Source organism: Rhipicephalus sanguineus, chromosome 5, assembly GCF_013339695.2.
Source record: "Rhipicephalus sanguineus isolate Rsan-2018 chromosome 5, BIME_Rsan_1.4, whole genome shotgun sequence".
Lineage (NCBI taxonomy): Eukaryota > Metazoa > Arthropoda > Arachnida > Ixodida > Ixodidae > Rhipicephalus > Rhipicephalus sanguineus.
In genome coordinates this window covers 114,398,760-114,412,189 of record NC_051180.1, presented here as the reverse complement: position 1 = coordinate 114,412,189, position 13,430 = coordinate 114,398,760, and positions in this window count along the sequence as shown.

Genomic DNA, 13,430 nt, shown 5'->3' with positions numbered 1-13,430 from the left:
GATCTTATGCATCACTCGTGTTGACAGCGCCTACGACACCGACGGTCAATTTTCGCTCTTCACGAAGCATCTAAGGCTTTCGTCTTCATAAACCGATTAAGGATGCGCCATGAATGACAGGAACCGGTGATGGCCGCCGTCAGTGTCGAACGCTGGTCGGTACGACTTCGTGTAAAGTGAGCGAGCAACAAACCCGCTGATGCCTTCGAGCGAAACTGTCTTTCTACGAGGCGCTCGCGAGAGCTTTATTCCTAGGGCACGGTTTCGTGCCGATCCATTTGTGAGAGAATTTTAGCCGTGGCTTGCGATCAAGGAAGTCTCGACGAACTTCATGTCGGTGTGACCGAGGCACGCTAAGACCTGTGGAGAAGCTGCAGGTGGTAAAGAAAAATAGAGCGAAAGAAACTTTCAATAAACATCTTTGAATATGTGCAGTGTCCTGCGCTTTTAATTTCCACACTTTTATTTGAAGAATATAATACGCTTGCGGAAATTATAGTATCTATTATTTCGATACGCATAGCTAACTACTGTTGGACATATTCATTTGCTTGTGCAGTTCGCTGTTTAGAAGCAAAGGAGCTGTCGCTGTACGAATTTAGCCCCCATCAGAATGTGACGTCCACGACCAGAACCAAACCCACGACCTTGAGCGTGGTAGCGCAACAGCAAAGCCAGTCACCTACCGCTGTGGGTCACTGACCCCCGCATTCTGAAACAATCACAGACTCGAATAACCTCCTTCACTTTAAGTTGTACACGCGCCGCGCTTGGACTGAGAAAGACGCCCCACTTTTCAAGAATTGCCGCAATGCTTTCACGAAGCGCAGCGACAACTTCTGTCGAGAGGTAGCGCTACCATCAACTTTCTCAAGTCAAGGTGAAGTACTGAGTGGCGGAACGTTCCGTAGAATAAAGGGGCGAGAAATTTACCACGAAATTCAATGAATGACAGTTTCGCATTCAGTTTTTGCACTGTGTATACGCGGTGAAGAGTCACTACGGATTCCACCCACAATGCCGTACCGCATCTGTCCTCTGCGCCACCGCCCTGCTAAGTATAATAACAATTGTTGGGGTTTAACGTCCCAAAACTACGATACGATTATGAGGAACGCCACAGTGGAGGGCTCCGGAAATTTCGACCACCTGGGGTTCTTTAACGTGCACGTAAATCTAAGTACTCGGGCCTCAAGCATTTTCGCCTCCATCGAAAATGCTTGAGCGTGGCTTGTCGCGGATGCTGAATAAGGTTTCGGTCGTAGTTGGTCAACACTGTGCTGCATGGGCGGAGCATGGATTTTCCAGAACGCAGCTTGCGAAATTGAGCATACCGTAGTAGGGAGCCTAAATGACCGGCCGTATGCAGGCGCCCTGTACCGCAGTATGTTGGCCTGCGCCCCTGTGCGCACTTTTACACGCGTCGGGTTTCCAGCCATGAATGCCTTCACGATCCAGTCTCGCTGCCCCGAGAAGTTTTCGACCCCCACTGTCAAACTATTAAAGTGTTCTTCCGACTCAAAGTCGTCCAGACAAGGGTCGTGGAGTGGGCCACACAGGTCGCCGTCAACCTTGGGTTGATGGCCATCTAACGCGGAATCGTCCGCAGCTGCTCTCTGACGAAGTAAAGTTTTTCCATCCATCCATCCGACTCGTGTGCTGCTCGCTGTCCATCGCCGGAACTTCGAGCGCTAACTTCATGAACCCTAGCACTTCTGCAGCATAACGCGAAGTGATGTTTCCTCTCGCATAATGCACAAGTCTTGTCCCCCACTGGGCATCTTGGTTTATGAACCCTTCCGCAGTAGTCTCACCGACCGCGAGTTCCGTTTCTCTCCCGCGTTCCCGATGATCCAGTGACACGGTTCACGTTCGCTTCGCCGCTGGCAGTGTTTTCAAGAGTCCGCTTTTGCAACGTCGCCACCTCCGGCGCTTTGAAAAAGTCAAGCACCGTCCACTGACCAGCGGGAGCTGCGTTGCTCGCAGTGCTAAGGTCTCTAGATAAAAAAAGTTTTCAAGGTAGCGACGCTCATTACTCTTTGCGCCGTCCTCCTCACTCTCGCGCCTACTCCTCCTTTTCTCCATCACCTCCGTCTGTGATTCGTGAATTCGTTACACGTGATGTTGCTAGTGGATGATGGATATTTATTTTAAAGCAAAAGGTTCAAAACGAGCGCATGTACATATGGTTCCAGTCGAATTCTCGCCGCAATGATAGACGAAATCGTATCCAAGACATAAGCTGTATACTCGCGGACACCTTTTCTTGGCAATGAAGCGAAGGCTACAGTGCCAAATCGCGTATACATCCTACCGCAAGTGAAGGTAGTTCCACAATTGCATACGTATTTTCTAGGTTAAATGTAAAAACTACTCCTTAATTTTCTACACGTAGCTCTTTGAGACAGGAGGCAGAACGCACCAGTGATATATTCGTATTTATGTCACTTTATACGTTGTCACTTTGCGTTTTTGTACGCGTGAGAAATTTCCGCCTTTTACGTGTACCTAAAACGCTGAGCGGCGTCTGCGTCGGTATGCAACGCTGATTGCGCAAAGCCTTCTCTTACCACAGCAGTACGAGACGCGGGCCAAACCGGACTACATCGCGTACCAGTACATGTGCAGAAGCTCCGCCCCCGTAGCTTTCCCTTCATTGCCAAGAAAAGTTGTCCGCGAGTAGAAGAGGAGCGTTCCAGTTGGCGCCAAGTCATGCTTCGCCGTGGATGTTGAATACGTGAAGTGCTTGCCAATTTTTGAAGAATGCCGCGTTGCTGTGCTGTCGGCTGCAGCCACAAAACAGAAGTCGATTTCTCTCTCAACAACATACCTCGTGTTATCCGGAATAGTGCACGCCGTGAAGTGTGGCTGCGAGACATTTCACGCGAGGACATCCGTGCAACGCCGTCGACGCGGCTTTGCGAGGTGAGTTGATTTATCGGCTTTTGTTGATGTAGCGGGAGGCGTTGGTTGAATCGCTACAGAACGCGCGTCTAACGCGCGTCTAGTGCGTGACCTCCGTTACAAATCTTTGTGCGTATGCACGTACTACAGATGAATACAGCTCAAGTGACTGCACTTTGAGGCATTTCACGCCAGACCAGTTCGAGCCACTTGCTCTTGAACGCGGCATAAACAATCTCAAACGCGACGCTGTGCCAACGCTTTTTAAGCGTTCCCGGCAGGGAAGGCGCACGAAAGGCCTCTGCCGACAGGTCATTGCACTGTTTGTATTACTCATCCTCTTTTATCTGAATAATCGCACTGTTCGATATTTTGTACGAACGTTACACGTTTAGTTTTTAGGTAGACAAACATAGCTCTACGAAAACTTCCAGCAACTCATTCGACAGCTGCGATAGTGACTGATTCGTTATCCGTATGTTCGTCCCTCTCATCTTCGTTGGCACCAGCTGTATTAAATACATTTAAATCATTAATCCCTGTACACATTCGTCTAGTGCGATTGATATGGGCGCCAGGTCATCGTGGTATTTTTATAAATGAGATGGCTGACGCACTCGCGCGAACACCCTTGATGGTCCGATTTTGACAGTCATGCATCTAACCGCTTATGGTACAGCGGCGAGGTTCAGGAAATTTTGTCTTCTTGAGGATTCATTAAAGATTACAATACCGATTCCAGAATTTTCGCATTTGCACTTCGCATGGGACAATAAATGGTGTCCAACGCGTAAATTGGAGTCTCCATAAATAAATTAAGATGCCGTATACCACCGCTTAATTTCTACTTAAATATGTCTGGTCTGCTGCCTTCCCCTTTATGCTCCAGCTGTAATTAACCTGAAGATATCGACCATTTTCCACTAAGGTGTCGCCGTTTCAAAACTCAAAGGAAAAAGTGTTTTGAAATTTCATTCAAAAAATTAGGAATCCCAGTTAGTACTCCGAATATTCTGTCCTTTGGGGCTGCTTCATTGGAATTTAGCGACAGGAACGTCTGCGGGGCCCTCTGCAAATTCTTGGGTGATACAAGGAGATTACCTTGTTAAGTCATTGATTAGCTCTGTTCCCAAAACAAGCTTAAATTCAGCATTTCATTAATGGACGACAATAATTTAACCTACTTAAGAATCATGTACGATGAATGATTTTAAATAATTCGAAAAATTGTATCAATTTTTTTCTTTTACTTTTTAAATTTTACTTCGTATCAAAATTTCCTGATTTTATTTTTTTTAAATCACGGTTCTTTTTACCCTGCATAGGCCTTAATTTTCAATTTACACTAACCGCCGGCTTCTTGGACAATCCCCCGTAGTGGGTAAGAGCCAGTACAGAGATACAAGCAAGCAAGCAAGCATGTCATGCATCCTACCGAGATTGTGCACTACGTTTTACTCGCGTAGTTTATCAGTTACTTCTGGAGGCGGCCACGATTTACGGTCAAACCGTTTACGAACAGTCTGGAAGTATGCCAGTGAGTAATCATGTACAACATTTGCAGAAGTGCTTAATAACAAAAAATTGCCATACGCTGCGAAAACCGTCACACTTCCTTTTATTGCACTCACTGTATTCACCGCGTTGATTCTTTTGTCGTGTAGCTTTTCGCGTAGTCTCTTGTTACATGACGTTCTATAGAGATGTAAATTCTGAGCGGAATCTGTATATTTACTAAAAAAAAAGGCAACACTCTGTATACCTTTTTATGTGCCATGGTGTAGAAGGATAAACAAACAAATACCTTTTCTTTCTTTTGTTACGCAGCTTATGGACAGCTTCAGGCTTGTTTCATTCAGCATGGAGCACCTGCCCAAGGCCTGGCACACAGTATGCTTCAAGCTGTCTCTCATCCGACTGCTCATCGCCAACAGAACATTCTCTGGCAAAGAGTACATTGGCAAGTCTGCAAAGAGTACTCATCTCATTTTGCGACATCTCATCCAGCATACTATTTCACACACGTTCATTCTACGACATCTCATCCAGACCCCACACTTCATCGCGACAACGTCCTTCACAGTCGTTTACAAGCCGACCCCACACTTCACTTCTCACAGTCCTTCATCATCAATTTGATTTGAAGTATGATTATTCCCCATTGGGTGCCATGTCGGAGGAACACAAGAACAAAATAACACGTCACGATGAACTTCTTCGAAGGTTTTTTTATTGGCGTTTGGCTAGATTTGCTTCTAGCTATTTTCAGTCCTTCCGCGAGCTACAACACACATGATGTGAGTAACATGTACGACATTTCCAGAATTGCTTTATAACAAAAAATTGCCGTACGCTGCGAAAGCCGTTACACTTCCTTTTATTGCACTCACTGTATTCACCGCGTTGATTCCTTTGTCGTGTAGTTTTTCGCGTAGTCTTTTGTTACGTGACGTTCGGTAGAGATGTAAATTGTGAGCGGAATCTGTATATTTGCTAAAAAAAAACTGCACTCACTATACCCTGTTTTTTTTTCTTCTGTTACGCAGCTTCTAGATTGTGTCACTGTGGTGTCCCGAAGTATGACGATGTTTCCGAATGATTGGCACACGGCCGGATTCAAGGTTTCTGTGACACGCCTTCTCTTGAGCGCACACTGTGTGAAAAAATTGTGGGGTCGACAAGCGCCTCACTGGCTTAACAGCGTTGGAAAGCTCATCTGTTCAATTATGCTCGAAGCTCTTGCATGTATCATCTTCCACTACATCATCATTTACGATTCAACGACAAATAAGATAGCACATGCGATTGTTACGACCGTGTATATCGCCGTGTTGACGATCAGCCGATGGTGCTTTTTACCGGCATTTCACGCTTTCGCCAACGCCCAGGTAAGTTTCTTATAAATATTTGTTACACTTCTGTGCGGATCGCAAATAACCTGCTACATCATTGTTGCTGTGCATTGTACGCGCTGTAAAAAGTTAAGCAGCATGCTTCACATGAAGGCGAAAACCTGCTGCACACTCGCTAATGCCTTAAGTAATGCAATTAGGGAGGTGGTTAAGGCGTCGAGGTTGAATAGAGTAAAATACGCTATCTCTATAGGGCTCGTTGGGAGCACGGCTCGGCGCCTGTAGGAGGACGAAAAAGTGCAGTAAAGATAGGAAGTGAGGGGATGAAAATGAGCAGGGCAATGTGGCGTCCACAGCCGATGACGAGGCGGGCGTCCCCGACAGCTTGTTTTCCTGTCTTATGTTCCCAAGAAAGTGAAGCAATGCCCTGAAGACCTGGATGTGGCTGAGTTTAGCGAACAGAAACGCCTCTGTGAAGCTGTGGGTAGACTTCGGCGAAAGAGTGCTGCGGGGACCAGACTTTTTGCACGACATAACGAGCCTAGTGTGAGAGGCACTCATTAAGCGTTATCATTCACCGGCATTGTTTGTTCCTCCTCCCTGAACAGTAGGAAAAATTCCAGCTTATTTGATGATATTCTATGCAGGATTCCAAATGCATTCCTTCGTCGATATTCTGAAGCACTCGCCCCATTCCCGCATTCCTTTTTTTGTGCGTACTTAACATCTAGATCTACCGATTGACCGGCGAACAGCACGTGTGGTGCCCGTACAAAAGAAAGGAGATACTTCCCTGATTACAAACTATCGTCCGAACTCGCTCTCTTCTTCCTGCTGCAAGATTCTTGAACAGATTGTTGCAAATTACGTAATAAAATTTTTAACAGACAACAACATTCTTTCTTCATGTCAGCATCAATTCAGGAATGGCTTCTCTACGGTCACACAGCCACTGTAAATCACAGTTTTTCAAGCGTTCTTCATAAAGCTGGTCAAACTGACGTAATTTTTTTGATTTTCAGACAGCGTTCGACCTTGTTTCACATGATAAGTTACTTTGCAAACTAAAACATATTGCTCCCCCCCCCCCCCTCTTTCATCATTACTTGGATTTCTGCCTACTTAAACGCACTCAATCGGTTTCTACTAATGGTCACCACTCGCGTAGTTTGTCAGTTACTTCGGGGGTACCACAAGGTAGTGTACTGGGACCACTTGTTTTTTTTTTTTTATTAAAGACATAGTTAACGCTATAACAAAGCCAGTTCAAATTCGCTTATTCGCAGATGACTGCATGCTGTATCATGAGGTTGTTTGTACAGATGATCCGAAGCATTTTAATACTAACCTCCATAACGTTCGTTCATGATGTAAACAATGGGATACGAACCTAAATGAAATAAAATAGTATACATGCATATAACGAAGAAAATACATCAACGGTTGTTTTCTTACAGTCTTCCAGCTAATCCCCTAGTTGAGGTAAATGAATATACTCGTAAATATTTGGGAGTGACCATAAAACTAACAACCTTAGTTGTAATTCTCATATCGCTAACACTTGTGCTTCTTCTTTTCGCAAATTTTGTATTCTGCGACACAAACTAAAACAGGCTCCCCCGGCAACGAAACTCCATGCATATAAAGCACTAATTAGGCCTAAGTTGGAATACGCTTGCATTGTCTGGGATTCTCACACCAACCATAATACTAACGCACTTCAAATGGTTCCGCGCAAAGCTCTCAGATTTATTTTTTCTAAATTCCGCAGCACTGAATCACCAACAGCTCTCATGCATACTCATAGAATGCAAACTATGAAATTACGAAGTAAAATATTCAGGCTTAAATTTATTTTTCTCCTAAAAAACGTCTCCAGATCCCACGCGTTGTGGCAATCGGTTTCATGCGAAGCAGCCAGCGTGTACTTCTATGCTGTATTTTATAGCTTTGAGCCAAGCGTTACGAGGTAGGTCGACGTGTTTTTGTAAGTGCAGTAGCTCTGTGCACATCGTGGGCTTACCAGGCACGTCAACAACACTGGCGTTTAAAGAACAACTTATGGTCTGACGTAACGTTACCACTCACGTTAGAGCACGTATGTGTCAGTATTATCGAAACTAAGTGCACTTCATGGTGCAGTCATGTGAATGTCATACGTAACTTTTGTTAATGTATTCCTCCGAGGTCCAGCAATGCTTCAATGTAGCTTGCTGAATCATAGGAATACAAATGCACTGTTTATTAGGCTGCTATAAAAGCGGAGCCAACGCCGGAACCACAGACGTTAATCTGATATGACGCCTGTATCGTAGGAGTACATACGTAGTGTTTATTGCTTTCTTGTCAAATTAGATAGCCAGCACCAGAACCATAATTGACGTTGCACCGACAATACGCCTGCGTAGGCTGTTTTTCCTAACCAGTTTATAGACCTGGTGTGGTTCTGTTGTGGAATGCCTGATTGCCACGCAGAATGCTTGGGTTCGATTCCTGCTGGGATCCTAATTTTTATTCTTTCGATTCGTCGGGTCAAAGCTGCCAACGTCGATTTTTCTTAACAATCTCGTATTTAAATTAACAATGTCTCTTGTAGCCGTGCCTAGGTAGATATAAACTGTCAATCACCTGTGGCGCATACCCGTACACCGCGGCCAGGGGTAAACGGGTGTGTGCCACACGTGTCTGGAGGAAAGGGTTTGACGACGAACTCGACAGGATTTTCACGTTATTCATCTCATGACCCGAAAGTCATATTAGATGCGAAGTATCTTAAGGCGGAGCTCAATCCGGTGGTGTGCGGCGTGACCACCCTTACTGCGCATGCGCATACCCTCTCCACACACCTCCTCTCCACACACATCCTCTCCACTTTCCCTCTCCCATACCCCTCCTCACTTCCCCTCTCCCCTCCCCCTTTCCACTCTTCCTCTGAAACGCGGGCTAGACATGCCGAAATTCTCTCCTGCACAACGCCGCGATGAGCTCGAGCGCATGTGCGTCCCCTCCCCTTCTCTCTCCACTCCTACGCTGCCCCCCTCTCGCCCGCCTGTCGACCGCGTTCCCCACTCGCCCTGTGAGAATGAACGGCCAAGCTAGATGGAAGATATAACGCGCGTAGCGTCCATCTTCGCGTTCCACGACGCGAGGTCGGTAGCATGCCCAACAAACGCCAACGGAACGCGATCGTGCAAGTGCTCCGGCTTCGCATCGCCTCATGGTCCCCTTTAGCGGGAGATGGTGTAATTTTTTGTCGAATCCTCTTACCCTCCCGTGCCAGTCTTGGTCTACACCAAGTTAAGGAGGCGATCATCAGAGCACCCAGACGTAGGCGGCTAGATAGATAGATAGAAACGTAGATAGAAACGTAGAAACGTGGATAGAAACGCTCAAAGTGCCAAAGGTTCGCTAAGAAATGCTTCGAATTTAATAAACTCTCTTTTCATCCTGGTCCATATCTACGCCCGTAATAAGACTAACCAGACATCATCACCCTCAATCCTTACTCCATATCAAACAAGAACTAACACCTTCAAATTTTTTTCACGCACTATTACTGAATGGAACACACTGCCATTATCATTGATTGATTGGGGGATTCGATTGACACTTTTGATTTCTGATATCCTGACATCGCGAAATTGAAATGTGTTTATTTCTTTATTTTTCGCCTTCTCAAATTCGGTGTTTTGTCTTGCAATATTACTAGAGGTGTGCGAATATCAAATTTTTCGAATACGAATCGAATACGAATATCCACCTTCAAATATCGAATCGAATATCGAATATCAGTAAAAAAATGCCACACAGTATATTGTATTTAAATGTGTATTTAAAAAAAACATTAACAGCCTGACTGGCAACACAACATACACTGCTATCTCCAGAACACAATGTCCAGGCTAGCACAATGCCCATCACAACACAAGCAAATATGACGGCACGATGAAAGTAATGACTACATGTTATCATGAAGAAATATGAGTTGCTCCACATGATCAGGCAGCAGGCGCTCCCTTGTAACAGAGACACCCCCCCCCCCATGCCACTGAAAAGGCACGCTCGCTTGGAACAGAAGTGGCTGGTATAGGGAGTTACATGGGGCAAAGCTTTGCCAGACTGGGGTATCTGAAGGTGCCTACAGCCCGCCACCAGTCACTTGGGTCACTGCCTTTCTTCAGAAGTGGTCCCGAATAGTGAACGAGTGGTAGTGCGGCACGTTACGGCCGCATAATATTGAAAATGTACGGTTACATGAGCGCCAACAGCGCTGCACGTCGGAGATGCACCAGCAATAAATCATACGTATTGGGGCGCTCGTCGCAGGCAGATATCGTGCCTAGATATCGGCAGAACACATACATATGCGTGTACGGAACGGTGACGCCGACGTCAAAAATCAACCGAGTGTGTTCATATAATTGCTATTTCATTAACAGGACCATAGGGCGGCAAAAAGATTACAACTCACTTAGACTCACTCAAGAAATGTATTTTGCTCTGAGGTCTCACTCGGACTCGGACTCCCCAAGATTTTCCTCGACTGGACTCACTCAGAGTCAGACTAACGGCTAGATCTGAGTCTGAGTGAGCCTGAGTGAGTCGACTCGTGAGTTCGTTGGCGTAAAATTACATTTTTCGATCAAGGTGTCAATGCTCTTTAACGTCAATATCTCATATAATGATTGCTCTACGATACGCCTTTTGATCTTGTATATTCAAATATGTCTTATCAGTGCTTTGTAGTCAGTAAGAACATTTTTACGAAATATGCGATAATGTTATCAAGAACTTCCCGTAAAGAGCTTGCGGGTGGACGACGGAAGTTCATGGCACTCGCCCTAACCCACGCCTCTGATCAATAAATATTGAGGTGGTACACGAACGCTAGTGCGTTGAAATATGTGCGAGTAGAATTCAGTAATAATGTAAGCCGATATAAGGCTGATGGTAACGCTGAAGATGAGTAGATAGGACTATAAGACGGCAACAAAAGGAGGAGCTCACTCAGACTCACACAAGAAATATATTTTGCGCTTAGGGCTTACTCGAACACAGACTCACCAATATTTTCTTCAACCGGACTCACTCGGACTCAGACTCACTAAACCTTTCCACAACCGAACTCACTCCGGCTCAAACTCACCAAAACGTTATTCACCCGGACTCACTCAGACTCAGACACACGGCCCAATCTGAGTTTGAGTGAGTCGATTCATGAGTAAGTTTGCCGAAGTATGAACAGGACCAATGTTCCAGTTAAGCTAACACCACCGTGTATGCTCTAATTACGGCATAACGGTATTGGTTCTCGTAACACCGACTGCTTTGGAAAGCTTCTCATAACAGGAATTCCCTCATTGCATAGAACCTGCTCAATTTTTCTCTTGTCGAACTATAGACCTCAAACTTCGCTGAATGTGCCATTAGAATAAACGCATTTATATTTCACGACAACAAACTGGCAACAGAGACTACACATGAATACTGTAAAATTGGTCTCGTATATACGCACAATTGTGTTTCGCATGTGTGAGGATTAAATTCGTTCTCCAACAAAAGTATTTTTCCCTCGTGCTAATTCATGTCCTGAAGGGTGAACTTGTCGGCTAGTAGGTTGAACATATCGTTGACAACATCGAACAAACTTCAGTTGCCGATGAGCGCTACGTGTGTGCCTTTACTGCCCTCGTCTTTTGCGCTGCTTCCCCTTCGATGGACAATATCTTTCTCACATGCACAAGGCACTCGACAGAAAGCGGGGAGGTGAAATTATCATATATTTAGAGTGTGCAGTCTTATGGCACGCAATTCATAAAACTAATATGCTTTTCTCGCTCATTTCAGGAAAATCAACTTGAAGAACGCATGGCGCTGGCCCACAATTCCAACTTTGTTCTGTGTTGGACCCTTGGCGCCTCGTTTACTATGTTGGAAATTTATGGAACTAGATTTTGTAAGTTGTCCCTTACGGCATTGCCTTTCTGTCGTACTAGCATCTAAACTTATTAATTCCATGATTTGCGGCTTAAAATTGAATGTCGGTACGCTAAGGCTGGCAAAAACAGCCTTCATAACTATCCTAATTTTTGCCACCTAGGACTCGAATGGCCATTTTCATAATTATGCAGTCCACATACTCGAAAAAATAAAGCATATAAAAATGGAACAATAAAAAAATTAAAGGAACATTGCGTCGCGCAAGAACACGCATAGATAAGCATATGCTATTTCTTGATTGCGAATGCTAACAGTCACATTTCTGGCGTGGATAACAGGCAGAATAGAATATTCTGGGCGAGAGGATGACAATAGTGAACCCCTTCATAATGATCTTTAACGACGTTCGCTTGGTTCACCGTTGCCGTGTTCTGACACAGTTCATTAAAAATTGCGGCTATGTCACGCTATGTGATGCCATGATGACGTCACCATGCCGTCACTAGTTTTGGCGATCTATGACGTCAAGATGACGTCATTTTGTGACATCTCCTCGGGATGATATTTTGAATCACTCGTGTTGACACCGCCGACGCGGGACGCCGAAGACGCCGACGGTCAGTTTTGGCGTTCGATGAGGCATCTAAAGCTTTCGCAATAATATTGCGCGAGAAGGCGTACATCAATTATCGTTGATATATTTTTGTACGGCGTTGGTTGTTTCGTTAAGTGATTAAACACACCAACCGTATTGCGCAAGTGCGCTATATAGATGTATCTGACATACGAAATATATCGCTGAAGGAACGAGAAAGCGAATGTAAAAACGAGCGTGTCACCGTAAACGTTTCCTTCGCGAGACTTCCACTCGCGAATATAAACCTTCACACGAAATAGCACGTAGACCTAGGCGCGAAATGGCACGTATACGTGAGGTTCCTAAACGATGGACGCACCCTATACGACTCGGCTGGGAACGCACGCTTTGCATAGCTACCTTCGCATCACAAGTCCATCGGCTGATCGGCCAACGTAAAAGAGCCAGAGAAAGCTATTTCCTCTTAATTGGACGAGCACGCAACCAAAACAAACGGAGAGTGTAAATCCTATTGCGAGTTTTTGCACTCGAGCTTTGTTTATTCAAAAGAGCTGCGCCGAATCTCTGAAGTTTCGCAATCACATTGTTGATCGGTCAGTCCCCGTGCATGATGCTAGCTGCGCACTAACAAATACCTCGAACCAGTCGGCGCATCACGTCAAGCAGAAAATGTAACCACGTATTGTTGGCAAAAAACAAATTAAAGACCCCACAGACGCAGTAATAAAACGTGCGTGAGAGATGGCGACGTAATGCGGTGCGATGCCCGCTCTACTCTACGGCGTGGGAGCGTTCTGCGGGCATCGAACTTCGCGAACCTCGACGCATACTTACAGTATGAGGGACTCGCAACTTACCTCCCATTGTCCAGTCGAAAATGTCGGCCTGAAGCTCTCCCTTCCGATATTCTGTAACCAAGGCTTTTGTCGCAACTCGTTGCGCTTACCGGGCGGTATCATGAGGAGCTTTTTGCCTTGGCTAGACTTGTTCTGACATCGGAAGAAGCAGAAGCCGCTCATGACAGCCAACAGTGACGTCGGTCTTGTGAAAACAGTGTTTCACAGCACAACGCGCACAGAATTACAAATGCGTATACATTAACACATGCGCTGTGCTCCAGCGAGTCCACGCTTCAC